Here is a 15354-nt window from a genome sequence, read left to right as displayed (position 1 = left end):
TTATGGCGAGGGACTTCTTGCAAACAAAGTATGAGAGTTCTATCACTGTATGATGGTCTATGGCTGATTTTTCTTGTTCAAGTATTTTATTGGTTTGGTAAAAAAGCAGTAATATCGGCAAGTTTTGGTTTATACATGGGCTAGCTACAACAAAAAAGGGGAAAAGCGGGGGGGAAGCCTAAGGCAATATGTAGTGCAACAACAGTAGTAGACAAGATGTTGAACATATAAGCGGTTACTTATAAGTAAAGGCTTGAGTTATATAAACATTGGATGGAACTTTCTAGAGTCTAGCCATCAAGAGCATGTGGAGGGTGTTCCGACTGTCTTGGGAAACATTAACAAGTTAGTTGGGTGTGCAAGCCTGATGGCAAAGAAGAAATTACATGAGCGCTTAATGCAGTGTTGTAGTATGTTCTAGAATGTTGGCTACTTAAAGAGAGCGAGACCATAGCAGGAGAAAAGGAGAAGAGTAAAGTGGGGTACACACTAGTAGAAAATCTGCCAAAAATTCCCTTCCAAGGTAAAATCGTACGATTTTCGCCTAGTGTGTACACAACTTTCAGCAGCCGATGCCGACATTTTCAACGAAAAAAAACAGAGGGACAAACACCAAAATTTTTATCGTCCGTCCCCAGGCGACCAATTTTCGTTTAATGTGTATGCAGTATGTCCACGAAAAATCGGATACAAAAGACCGCGCATGATCTGAAGTAGCTGACGACCCGAAAGTCTAGGAACAAACCTCACCCAAAAAAAAAAAATCGGACGAGAAATTTTGTGAACATTATGCACTGTCAACTAAAAACTGTAATGAACGCTGAGCAAGAGAGAAACCTCTGAGGATATTTTGTCCAATTTTCGTCAAGTGTGTATGAGCCTTTAGAGTTCAGGGTTGAGGGCATAGGGGTGATGGAGAAGGAGGGAGTTCCAGGTACCTCTAGGATGAACTAAGTGAAAGAATGTGCAAAAGCTACATGGTGGTGTTTCTTGTGGGAACAAAAGGGATTCATCAAAATTGGGTGGGAGAAAGTGTGCCATGGCTGATTGATTTTTAATTTTTATCTGATTGGTGGCCTTGAGAATGTCTTAATGTGTGTTTTTTTTTTTTTGGTTTTTTTTTTACACATCTGGTTTTCTGATAACCACATTTTCCCTCAATGCAGTTGACCACGTCAGCTTTTCTAAATTGCATTTATTTTGAGGCAGAAAAAAAAAGATTGCCTAATTTTTGCTATGAATAGAAAATACCTCCTGTGACTTAAAGTCTAAGGCTGGCCATACACTATACAATTTTCTTATTCAATTTCCTTTAGATTTACCTTAAACTATGTAGTGCAAGGGCCTGCCTGACTGCATACAAATTGAAAGTGTTTAGGTTTGACCCTATATTACATGGTTTTGGTAAATCTAAAGGAAAGTTGAACAAGAAAATTGTATAGTGTATGGCCAGCCTAAGTGATTGAGCATTGTGGGACTTTTTCATCATTATAGAGTCTTTTCTTTTGCATGCACCCTGCCTGGTAAACTTGCAGTGTGATAAAACACTGCTTGACCAATCCAGTGTAGCCAATGCTCCTAAATAAAAAAAAAAAGAATAGAGCTGGTGCCTAAATTTTAGAATGTTTTTTTCCAGTTGTCAATGGAGCTGGCTCCTAGGAGAAAAATAAAATTCTTGTTTCTGAACTTCCATATCAATTTCTCCACCCACCTGTGTTGGATGATGATCAGGGTTCAACTTATGTGAAACCCAGACTGCATTACATTAAGCCAATGTGGCTGCCTCATGCATAAGTACAGTTTCTGATAAACAGCAGTGAGCCTGCTGTTAGTGTGTTTGAGAATCATTCTCAAATCAGATTCTCATATTCCTGGAAATTGTCTGGATCCAAAAGTAAAGTACAGAGAATAAGCTATACATCCTCAGGCTTAATTTTTATTTTTGTCTGGAGTGTACCTAATCACAGTAGTTCAAGTCTAGTGTTCTTGTTCACCTTTGCCATCATAGGAGTGGGCTCCTTCTGATTCCAAATCTTTCACATGTGCTTTCTCTCCCTGGGTGCAATAATTCATAAGCTCAACGTTTGAGAACTTGCTCCTTGGATGGTGAAGGTGAACAGTAAGAGCTAGGCATCTCTTAGCAATGTCCAGTTATGCTTCATGAGGTATGTAAATGGCCTACATCTATAGCAAGGGAATTATTTATCTTTGGTCAAAATTGTCCAGTTTCTTTTTATCGACAGATAACATTTTTCTCCATGGGCAATTTTTTGGTAAAAGTGAACTAATCCACTAGGATCGTCGTGGTGGTTACACAGACTATCTTCTCCATGCTCCGAGCAGTGATTGGAGCGACTAGGGAGTAAAGGTATTTGTGTATGTGGGTGTGTGTGTGTATATGTGTGTGTGTGTGTGTGTGTGTGTATATATATATATATATATATATATATATATACAGTGCATCTGGAAAGTATTCACAGCGCTTCACATTTTGTTGGAATACAGCCTTATTCCAAAATGGATTCAATTCATTATTTTCCTCAAAATTCTACAAACAATATCCTATAATGACAATGTGAAAGAAGTTTGTTTGAAATCTTTACAAATTTATTTAAAAAAAAAAAAAAAATCACATATAGAAGCTGTGCAGGGATGCCGCGCCTGCACCGGAAGTGACGAGCAGGGCCGGTGCAGTGCATTGTGGGACTCCAACGTCACCAAAGAGGCCGCAGAAGAGGACGCGCTGGCTTCAGCTGCCCACACCTGAGATGGCAGCGCTGGAGAAGAACTTTTCAAGGTAAGTATTTCTTCTTACAGGTAAGTGCGACCCGGGACAGTACAGAGGCTATCCATTGTGGAATGTACTAGCCCTGACTGTCCCGGGGGTATTTTTATCTAAATTTGACCCCCGAGGCTGGAACTCCGCTTTAAGTAATTTAAAGCAGGGTTAAATTCTGTGATACATACTTATCCTTCAATGGTCTGACATCCATAGATATCCTAGAAACATAGAAAATTGAAGGAAGAAGAGTCTGTATGTATGGGTGTGTGTGTGTATGTATGTATATATATATATATGTATATATATATATAATACACACACATTTATGCTGTAATGCAAACTGAGCTACGTTTGCAGAACGACTGTGAGTAGGCAGATACAGTAGGTTTCTTTTATTGCAGAAGAGAAATTGCATGTCTGCAATAAAGAGCCCTGCCTGTTCAGTTTCCAAAAGTGAGGCTTTAGTTCCGCCTTAAAAAAAAAATCTTGTCCCTTACCAAGCCTGTGACTGGCAGACTGATGAGCTCTTTTTTGTCACTCTTTTCTCCTAGCAGTATGTTTCTGGTTAGCACATGAGATCTGCAGCAAAACCCACTGGCTCCTTGTCTGGTTTGCCCCCTATCCCAGTCGGAGTTCTTCTTTACAGTCAATTGCACGAGGCAAAATCCATGTCCAATTCAGGTACCCAGACTGTTTGCATTTAAAATTAGATTTATGGTATCATTAACAAAAACAAAGCTGAAATAACTAATGCCTTTTATTTTTTAAACTTAAAGGGGAAGTTCAGCTTTAAGGACTCTTCCCCTGCTCCTCTTGCACAATTGGCTCTTTTGAAGAGCAGGGGGAGCAGGTACCTAATTTTGACAGGTACCTGCTTCCCACTTCAGTTCCGAGCGCCGCGGCACTCAACAGAAGTTCTCCTTCCTCCCTCCCCCTGCAGTCTTCTGACTGGTCCCAGAAGACTGCATCCACAATGTGCAGCACGACTCGCACATGCACAGTGGGCACCTGGCTGTGAAGTTGCAAGCTGTCACAGCCGGGTGCCCATAGTGAAGATGCTGGCACCACTGAGGGAGGATAGAGGATGAAGAGGGCTTGGTTGAGTGCACTGCTTGATCCTGAGACAGGTGAGTGGCTGTTTTTTTTTTTAAAAGTCAGGAGCTACATTTATTTGTAACTGCTGACTTTATTTTTTTGACAGTTGGCAGGACCTCTGCTTTAAACTCTCTATGAAGTTTTTTTTTTTTTTATTGGATAAAATAAGTAAATCAAAACAAACACAATATGACAGATATAAGTAAGTACAATCGAATGAAAAGCGCATTGGTCGGGTACAATAATACAGCGTTTTTCATTAGAAATCTGTGAACTGGGTATGAGAATATGTTGGATGGTGGAGCCACGGTGAGCACTAAACCCATTATGGGCCTCATTGTAGCTCCATTGAGCATACTGATGAGTAAGTAATATCTTAAAACTTGCAAACTAAAGAAATACAGGTGCCCAGAGTGGGCCCACAAGGAAGGTATGGTATGTATGAATAGCATCACTGAACGTTGTCCTCATGTTTCCTGATAGAAGTATCAGCAGGAGTAGGTAACATTCGAGGATAAAGTGGAGATTATGCATGGGCATTATGAGAGTACCTAATCTGGGCGAGATTCTGATCCAGTCAGAGTTTGTGAAAACACCTGCTGATAACTGGTTAACAACATATCCTAGATCCAAGGGTATGTTCCCCTGTGGTAAATGCCAAATGTGCCCCTTTGTGGACCTCACCGCAATCTTCACGGACTCGGAATGAAAAATAATATGAAAGGATTTGATTAATTGCTCTACAGCTATGGTAATTTATATGCCCACCTGTCCTTGCAACAAATTCTATGTTGGGAAAACCAAAAGACAGCTGCGGAAAAGGATAGGTGAGCATATAAGAGAAATGAAAGAAAAGGACCCAGAGAAGCCACTAGTGAAACATGTCCAGAAAGTACATGGAGGAAACTCAGAAGGAATGAAGATAAAGGGGATTTATGTCCTCAAATTACCCCAGAGAAGAGGTGAGTTTGACAAAGTCCTCCTCAAAAAAGAAAAGTGGTGGATTTATAAGCTTAGGGCATCGGCTCCCTTGGATTTAATATGGAGTTTTTTATTTTTTGTTTTTTATTTTTTTTGTTTGTTTTTTAAATCAAACAGGTTTTTATTACAGAAAAAAGAGAAAATGCAACCAATTACATGGCGATGACATTGAAGTAGAATTGCTATTCAACATGTCCTGTAACAGTTTATACAGATATGATACAGTGTAGTAGATACATTTACATTAGCGTCTACCCTGCCAATACACATATTATGTTCATCACTTTGGAACTTCAAGCATTATGCTATAGTCAAATATAAATTCCCTTGAAATGCACCTTCATTTAATTTCAGGAACCCATTATGCCTGTGCGGGCCTGGCCAGACACTGCATCAATTGCATCTGAACCAGTTCTCGAGGGCTAAGACCCGGAGTGTCAAGTCATGGCGCCTATGTTAGACTGGAATTTGCATAAGTATGAGAATATCATGGTCCTTTTTAGGGGACCATGAACCCCATGGACGTTCCAGGACACCACAGGAATGTCAGCCATAAAGATACCAACACATGATCTTACTTAAATATGTAACCCATGTAATGCCAGAATTTCCGTCAATCCAATCCAGCATATAGAGTAGCCATACAAAAGAGAAATATGGGGTGATCTCAGAGTAGAAATAACAATAGTCCTTCTGTGGTAGTGGTGGGTATACAGCTTAGATATGCTGCTAAACTGTCCTAGGAATAATATGGGGTTTTGGGACTATTTCTTCTCTTAATTTGCCCTTTGCAGGTTAAATGGTGCATTGCAAACTTTAATAGATTGTAAAACTTGAAATCCCTAATCCCTTGCTTTGGATGCTATAGTAAGAATAAGCATGTTACCTAATAGAACCAGCATTTGTGAAATATAAAAAGATAGTAAGTAGCCACCTAGATACTGTGAACAGATATTATTAGCTTAGCACTTTGGTACATAGTCACTTTAAGGCTTAATGCAAAGACAGCCCCTTTCATAGGATAGCCCCGTATTTAAAGAGACTATGAAGGATAGCATGTCATCCTGACGAAGCTACATATGATGTTGCGAAATGCGTCAACATCACAGTTACATCACTGGAAGCTTAGGACAACTCGCCCCCAATGGACAAGTATGTGGTGGGGAGATTCGGGACACTCAGGACGAGCGCCTCAGATGACACGCCAATCTTGGCGGCAAGATGAAACCTTTTGTGATGCCTGTCTAATACAACTGAGCAAGAACCCAAGGAATCTATTACAAATACCTCCGCTTCTTTACAGCTGACACATTGTGTTCACCCTGTGTTGACCAAGCAATGTTGCACAGGCAACAGGAGCTGGAGCAGATTATTGTTGAATATTGAAACGGTACAACACAAGCCGCTTGGAAAAACCAGGAGGACTTGATAAGGAAGGGTAAGACTGCTCACTCCTTGTGTACTGTGTTAAGCCATGTTTACGGGACTGCCTTGAAACTGTGAACATTTCAATCAAGTCACTGGGGTGACAGAGGTTTTCATAGGAAGCGCCTTTTCCACAACGGACGGAACGAAACAGACATTGCAATATAGTCCATCTGGAAATACACCTATGGTGGTTCTATTTATTCATGTTTTCATGATTTTTGTCAATTCACATTCTACAGCCAGTCTAATAGGCTTTTATCAGCCAATGCACTATAATATTGTTATTGGTTATGTTAAAGGGGAGCCCCAGGGCCTATGTGAGCTGCCACGCTGTTTATCTATTTAGGAAATTCTTTTCCTCCTATTCTACTTACACAAGCAGTGAGTTCTGAACAGATGTATGCAGCACACATAGTCGTCCAGTCCAGATGTATTCATTGAGTGACATTGTTTTTAGAAGAGTGGTTAATAAGGTGATTTTGGTGCATCGTGTGGGGTAAATAAGTATTTTTACTCTTACATTGATGGAATTTTTCAATAAAATACATGTTTTATAATCAATCTATTTAGTCTCACTTTTTTATCCTTTGAGGGAGCTTTACTCCCACTTGGATTTAACCGTTCCCTTTTTTTTCCCATTATGAAAGTAAACTATTGCATAAGACATGTTAACAGAAGGGAGTAATTCAATGAGAGGTATCAAAAATAAAGATTTACATCTAGTCTTCAAGCCAGGTATTCCAGGTTTAGAGAAATTTAGATGTGGCTAGGTGAGCTTTTGCATACAGGAATTCATATAGAAGATGGTAATTTCCACTTCAGGCCTCCTCTCCAGCTCATGCTTGCAAAACAGAGCTTTTGGGGAGGAGGGGGGAGCGGGTACCCGATTTTGACAGGTACCCGCTACCACTTCCGTTCCGGTCGCCTTAGGCGATCAGAAGCATAAGTTATCCTTCCCTTCCAAAGTCTTCCGGGGCACATGACAAGTCCTAGAAGACTTCAGGGCCAGTCACAGAGCGCAGCGCCGCTCGCGCAATCGCAGTGGGCACCTGTCTGTGAAGCTGCAAGCTGTCACAGCCAGTTGCCCATAATAAAGACGCTGGCCCTGCCGATGGAGAACATGGAGTAAAAATGCCGGGGTTGAGTGCCTCGCTGTATTATGGGACAGATGAGTGTGTATTTAGTAAAAGTCAGCAGCTACAGTTTTTGTAGCTGCTGTCTTTTAATAGACACAAAAATAACTGGAACTCTTTAAGATCTGTATGACCTCAGTCAAAGATGGAGTAGTTGGGTTTTTCCAGCGCCTTGTCAAAGCCAAACGCGCTGCAATGAACTGTGTCTGAAATGTTTGAAAATGGGGAGGCCGTTGGTCAGTTCCAATATTGAGTAAGTCAAATTTAGGATCTAGTGAGCAGGCAATATGGGTAACAGAGGTAAAAAAAAAACAGAAAAAATGTTTCCAGAACTGTATAATCTGAGGACATTGCCTCCAAATATGTAGTAGGGGCCCTAATTGCCTACAAATACACCAGCAAGTTGGTGAGGAGGTTGGAAAGACAGCTGTAAGTCTCGGTGGTGTATAGTACCACCGATGACTAATGTCTTTTATAACTCCTTGGAGTTCAACTTTACTTTTTTATTTTTTTTATTTTCAATAATAATAAATCAACAACAATGGACCCCCAATTGATTGCCCAAGATCTCCCCATACCACTCTCACCAGACTATTGAAATCGTAATCATCCTTATCATCCTGAGCAGCAGCAGGCCAATTTATTAGGTACCAGTATGATATCAAAAGAAGTCAATAGATGTCAACTGAAAGAAAATCATAAGGATTTTTGTCATGTTTCTAAAAAACGGCAAATCAAACTATGTGATTGCAAATGCGATTTTTGTGGTTTTGTGCAATCAAAACATAATTGAGGCACTGTTACAGACACTGGGCTCCATTCACAGAATTAATTTGCATGAGATATTTAGGTGTCAGGACAGATTTTGCCTAAATATCGATCCTGAAACTGACAATTCGCTAGACCGTTTAGCTGTATTTACCAAGAAATACTGAAACGCTTGGTAAATATCGCATGAAAAGGCATTAAAATCCATTCACAGAAGGAAATAAATACATGCATGTGGAAATTAGGTAGTGGTCTAGGCATGTGGTATTTTTTGAATGTGTACTGGTAGTTAAAGAGCAGGTGGCTGCCCGCTCCTTAACCAGTAAACAACAAGGTTGTTAAGGAGCGGGCAGCCTCTGTATTCTTAATAGATGAGTCATCAGCTATCAGCGGGGTTCCCCACTGACAGCAGAAAGTAAGAAAAAAAACAGTTGCTGGCAATCAAAAAATGTGAAAAAAATGGCGTGACGTTAAACCCCCAATCCATACCAGGCCCTTTGGGTCTGTTATGGATTTAAAGGGAACCCCCTGCTAACATTTTTAAAAAATGGTGTGGGCCCCCCCCCACCTCAAATCCATACCAGACCCCTATGCAAGTATGCAGCCCAGCAGGTCCGGAAAGGGAGGAGGTGAGCGAGCACTTACCCCTCCTGAACCATACCAGGCCACAGGCCCTCGACAGGGGGGGGGGGATCTGCTCCCCCAAAGCACCTTGTCCCCGTGTTGACGGGGACAAGGGCGTCTTCCCCACAACCCTGGCTGGTGGTTGTTGGGGTCTGTGGGCAGGGGGCTTATCGGAATCTGGAAGCCCTGTTTAACAATGGGCCTCTTAATCCCATCCTCCTATGTGAATGAGTATGGGGTGCATAGTACCCCTACTCATTCTTTCAAAAAAAATGTTTACTGTGAAAAAAGACATTAGACAGTTTTCGACAATTCCTTTAACCGGTTGCCGACCGCCGCAAGTACATATACTGCGGCGGTCAGCCCCGGCCAGGCGAATTGATGTATGGGTACGTCACTAGCCTTTAAGCCAATAGGGGGCGAGCGTGGGCCCCCAGAAGCGCGCTCCCGCCCTCCGGCTCGTTCACGGACACCTCCGTGCGTGTGACCAGCGGACCCGATGTCTTAGAAGATAATAGGATTGGGGTAGGGAGTTCCATGGGATAGGAGAGGCTTGGGAAAAGTCCTGGAGGCGAGCATGAGAGGAGGTGACAAGGGAGCTAGAGAGCAGGGGGTCTTGGTAGGAATGAAGAGAATGGTTAGGTTGATATTTTGAGACTAGGCTACTGATGTAGCTGGGGGCTAAGTTGTGGATGGCTTTGTAAGTTGTGAGTATTTTAAATTTAATTTGTTGGGTGAGCGGAAGCCAATGGAGCGATTGGCAGAAAGGAGTAGCAGACACTGTGTGGTTGGGAAGGTGGATGAGTCTGGCAGCAGCATTTGTAATGAACTGAAGGGGGGATAGCCTATGTAAAGTTGAGCCCACTGACATTTTTTTTTCCCCTACTCATCTTTTTACTAGTTTTGCATTTGGATAGGGTCAGTGTCACTACTGGTAGCATGAGGCGATACCTGGACCCTACAGAGTTTGCACAGGCAGTCCAACTCCTCCAGGATGGCACATCAATACGTGCCATTGCCAGAAAGTTTGCTGTGTCTGCCAGCACAGACTCAAGAGCATGGAGGAGATTCCAGGAGACAGGCAGTTACTCTAAGAGAGCTGGACAGGGCCGTAGAGGGTCCCTAGCCCATCAGCAGGACCGGTATCTGCTTTTTTGTGCTAGGAGGAACAGGATCAGCACTGCTAGAGCACTACACAAAGACCTTAAGCAGGGCACTGGTGTGAATGTCTCTGGCCAAACAATCAGGAACAGAGTTCATGAGGGTGGGCTGAGGGCCCGATGTCGTCTAGTGGGCCCTGTGTTTAGTGCCGGGTATCGTGGAGCTCGATTGGCAATTGCCATTGAACACCAGAATTGGTAGGTCCACCAATGGCACCCTGTGCTTTTCACAGATGAGAGCAGGTTCACCCTGAGCAGATGTGACAGATGTGAAAGGGTCTGGAGAAGCTGTGGAGAACATTATGCTGCTTGTAACATCATTCAGCATGACCAGTTTGGTGGTGGGTCAGTGATGGTCTGGCGAGGCATATCCATGGAGGGACACACAGACCTCTACAGGCTGGACAATGGGACCCTGACTGCCAATAGGTATCGGGATGAAATGCTTGGACTCATTGTGAGACCCTACACTGGTGCAGTGAGTCCAGGGTTCCTCCTGGTGCACGACAATGTCTGGTCTCATATGGCTAAAGTATGCAGCCAGTTCCTGGAGTATGAAGGAATTGATACCATTGAATGGCCCCCTTGCTTGCCCTAACCTAAATCCAAAAAAAAAACCCTATGGGGCATTATGTTTCGGTGCATCTGACGCCAGGTTGCACTTCAGGCTGTTCAGGAGCTCATTGATGCCCTGGTCCAGATCTGGAAGGAAATACCACAGGATACCATCCATCATCTCATTAGGAGCATGCCCCGATATTGTCAGGCATGCATACAAGCACACCATACAAACTACTGAGTACCATTTTGAGTTGCTGCAATGACATTTCAGCAAAATGGACTAGCCTGCTGCATCAATTTTTCACTTTGATTTTTGGGGTGTCTTTGAATTAAGTCCTCTGTAAGTTGATAATTTTAATTTCCATTAAACGATGTGGCATCCTTTAGTTGCTAACTCATTACCCAGTCCATATCAGTATAGATATCCAGCATGACATTTTTCCCCATTGAGAGCTGATGTGTTTTTAAGCTGTTCCTTAAATTTTTTTTGAGCAATGTATATTTATAGTGAGAAAGTGGGCCCTTACAAATAATAGAAGTTTGAGGCAACAGTGAACAATCCTACAGGCTATTATTATTAACAAATATACAGATTTTGGAAAATTATATTTGCAATACAGATATTTCTGGAGTTAGTAATAAATATAAATATAAATATAATATTAAAAAATCCATCTTTTACTTTATGTCCTGAGTCCTGAGTGTTGTTCCCCATTAGTTTCCAACATATGTGTTATGTATCCTAATTATGCTGACATAGATTTAGGTCCCAGGCTGTACTTAGGCCATGTCAGAGAACTCAGGCTTGATAACATATATCATTATGCTAATTAGTGAAAATTCCAGAGCATTAGTGAGAATGGTGCTTTCTGACTGGCTGAAATTCAGCACCCTGTATAACACTCAAGGAATGCTAAACATGGCTGCTAACAATTAGTAAGTATACTAAAAAGGTATTTAGCGTTGTAAGGGTCGAAGTTCAGATAAAGCTTTAAATGAGCCATTATATCCTTGGATTCTTAAAGAACTTCTGCTCAGTTAATGGGAAGATTTAAAAGCATTTCCTAAATTGCAAACCTATAAGATTACAGATGTCACTCATGTTCATATAATCCACCGGCAGGAGATGAAGGTTCTGCTTTGATGTGCTAAATTGGAGACGGGCTAATGGCACTATTAATATACAATAGTGCATATTTAAGTAGTTAATAGAATGATTTCCCTACTTTTTCCCAACCGCAAGTATTTAAAACGTTCAGTACTCATTCACGTGGGTTCGGTACTCCATAAAGGACTCAGCTTGCAATACATTTGAGTTTTGTGTTAGACAGATGTCTACTGTGCTCACAAGACACACAGATGCTTGACAAACTCTAGTGACCTGGACCAGACATAACCTGTTTTTGATAGATGCACTGTAATAGCCCTTGCTGTAGATCAGTAAAGTAATACAAATGATAAAGTTAGCTACAGAAAGTACAAGGTGGCTGCTGAACAATGGTTGTTAGCAACGTGATTTGGACAAATTAGCTGTTTATGCCTATGGAGAGGGGAGGAGGGAACTCTGGAGATGAGAGCTGTCCCAAGGGAAAGCAATAGCAATTGCCTGGGAAAATCCATCCAATTCAATTGTTTTCCCGAACAGGCCTGGAAAGAAGGTACCAGGGGACTTCTACCGACATACACAAGTTTACTGATCTGACTGCAATGGGGTTTTTTTTAAACTTGCTGGACCCTTTATGGAAGCATCCACTGTTGACCTCACCGTCTGGAAATACTAGTTGCCTGTTTGCCATGCTGATACTTCCCATTTAGTCCTTTGAATCACTGATATGACACAAGCATGCAGACCTTTGGGTTTTCTCTCACTTTTCTGATCTGCATATTTGTTTGAAGTTGGTGACTCAAAGTACTAAAGGCAACCAATTTATGATTCTCACTGGGTTTTTAAATTAATAAAGACTAATTGCGGTTTCAGGGGTGTATTTGGAGCTGTATATCAATTGAAGGACGATAAGGTGTATGTTGAATTCTGCTGGGTTTAAGCACAGAGAACTTCCGATATTAGGATCCAGTGTGTGTGGGAAAACCAACCCCCCCCCCCCCCCCGGCGGGACAGCCGGCCAGCAATCAAATCTACCACCCCCTCCCTCCTCCCGGGACAGATGGCTGGCTGCCCAGCAGACAGCCAGCATCCTTACCTGCTTCTTCCCTGAGTGGCTGTGAGTCTCCTCCGGCCGTACGACTCCTCCCTCTTCCTGGCCAATGGCCAGTAAAATCGCTTCTCTTTTCAGCCAATCAGGAAAGGGGTCTTATGACCCGCTTCCTGATTGGCTGGGAGGAAAATCAGTGTGATAATAGCGAATAATCATTCGCTATTGTCATACATGTCTAATCACATGCTTCAAAAAAAAAAAAAAATAATCCCCTAATGAAATCCATGCGTATGGCGCTCTGCATGTAGATTAGGGGGCCAGACTCATGCATGGGGGGCAGCACCTCTGCGCCCCCAATGGACGGGCCGCCACTGCCTACAAGCTTTAACCAGTGCTTGGCCAGACACTGATAGAAGTCAAAAGACTGCTATATACTAATAAAAAGGTATTTAGCAATTTATATTTACTAAAATAATTGCATTTTCATTGTTCTGTGTACTGTGGGAGACCAGATATAGTAAATGCAGGCTCGTGGGTTTAGTAACACTTTAAAGCATAACTCCACTTTTGTTGAGAAAAAAACATTCCCCTCTGGGTGATCTCTGTACATTGCAGGGATGTTATCAAACTTTGTTGCAGATTCCTACCTTTTGTTATTCTGACTAAATCATTTTGTTCCTCTGTGCCTCTGTGCTGAGTGGGTCAAATGGGAGTGGTTTCATAATTATCTATCAGCTGTGAAGCTGCAAGGCTCTAATGAGGAAAGCTGCTGGGCCTGCATCCCCTTAAACGTGTTGCTATTGGGAGTATCTCACCAAAAATGGGGAAACGTCTTGGACTTCTGGGAAAATTGGTGAGCCAATCGCACAAGCAGGAAATTGTTTCTGGGGTGTGGTCAGTATACATTCTGTGTACAGAACAGCTCCAGGAAGCCATATTGCATTGCATATTCAGAAAATTACAACAGCTGCAGATTGGAAAGGTAATTTTTAATAACATTCAATTACAATATGATTTGTGTCACAATTGTATACGCTATATTGTTTTTTCTTTGTTTGTTGATTTTTTTCCCCACGAAAGTGGAGTTACCCTTTAAATGGACACCTTCAGAACTCATCATCATAAATGTTAAACTAACTCTGCAGTGGAATAGCTATATGATAATTATACACTAGATCTAAGCACCATCTGTCTGTAATCCATTTCACATTGTGCTTTCTCATTTTGCTTAGCCTGTAGAATAGCAGTAAACACACCTAGAAGAAAATCAACCTCAATAAGGTAGCAAGTTGACTGATTGTATCATAGCAAGTTTTTTGTTTGCATTGATTTTTTTAAAAGGACCATTTAGATGTATAATACTTTCACACTTTCAGGGAAGATAGGCTGTTAGGCTGTGAGCCTCAACACCAGGATGGGCAGAGGAGGTGCTCAGTTCTGTTGATTGCAGCAGCGACATGCAAAAAAACAAACTTTCCCCAGCATTTGGACCAACATTTTATTGTCTCAGATTGCCATCTCCCCTGGCCTAATGTGAAATGGCATGAAATGAAATGACTGTGTTTGGGCTCTGATCTAGGCAGAAGTAAGCTGCTTAACATTTCTTTAGTCTCCTTGTCTTTTTAGCTTTTTTTTTTACCTAAAAGTATTTTTTTTTAAATTCAGGATATATGCTGGCATGTCGTTTTCACCGAGGGTATCTACTTGAGTCGACCAATGTCTTTGACAGGTTAAAATAGACCCCATTTTTGTAAATCCTGGACATAACCCCTAAATGTGTGTATACTGAAGTTGCATGGGACAGTGCATCCGGAAAGTATTCATAGCGTCTCACTTTTTCCAAATTTTGTTATGTTACAGCCTTATTTCAAAATAGATTCAATTCATTATTTTCCTCAAAATTCTACAAACAATACCCCATAATGACAATGTAAAAGACGCTTGTTTGAAATCTTTGCAAATGTATTAAAAATAAAAAACTAAAAAAATCACATGTACATAAGTATTCACAGCCTTTGCCATGACACTCAAAATTGAGCTCAGCTGCATCCTGTTTCCAATGATCATCTATATAATGTTTCTACAACTTGATTGGAGTCCACCTGTGGTAAATTTAGTTGATTGGACATGATTTGGAAGGCACACACCTGTCTACATAAAGTTCCATAGTTAACAGTGCATATTGGAGTAAAAACCAAGCCATGAAGTCCAAGGAATTGTCTGTAGACCTCAGAGACAGGATTGTATCGAGGCACAGATCGGGGTAAGGGTATAGAATATTACTGCAATGTTTGAAGGTCCCAATGAGCACAGTGGCCATCATCATCCATAAATGGAAGAAGATTGGAACCAACTGGACTCTTCCTAGAGTGGGCCACCCAGCCAAGCTGAGCGATCGGGGGAGAAGGGCCTTGGAGGTGGCCAAGAACACGATGGTCACTCTTACAGAGCTCCAGCGTTTCTCTGTGGAGAGAGGAGAACCTTCCAGAAGTACAACCATCTCTGCAGCACTCCACCATTTAGACCTGTATGGTAACGTGGCCAGATGGAAGCCCCTTTTCAGTAAAAGGCACATGACAGCTTGTCTGGAGTTTTCCAAAAGACACCTGAAGGACTCTCAGACCATGAGAAACAAAATTCTCTCTCTTGCATCATGTCTGAGGAAA

The sequence above is a fragment of the Pelophylax lessonae genome (genome assembly GCF_965119305.1).
Source record: "Pelophylax lessonae genome assembly, chromosome: 8".
In the NCBI taxonomy this organism is placed as follows: Eukaryota; Metazoa; Chordata; class Amphibia; order Anura; family Ranidae; genus Pelophylax; species Pelophylax lessonae.
This window is presented reverse-complemented; position numbering follows the sequence as displayed.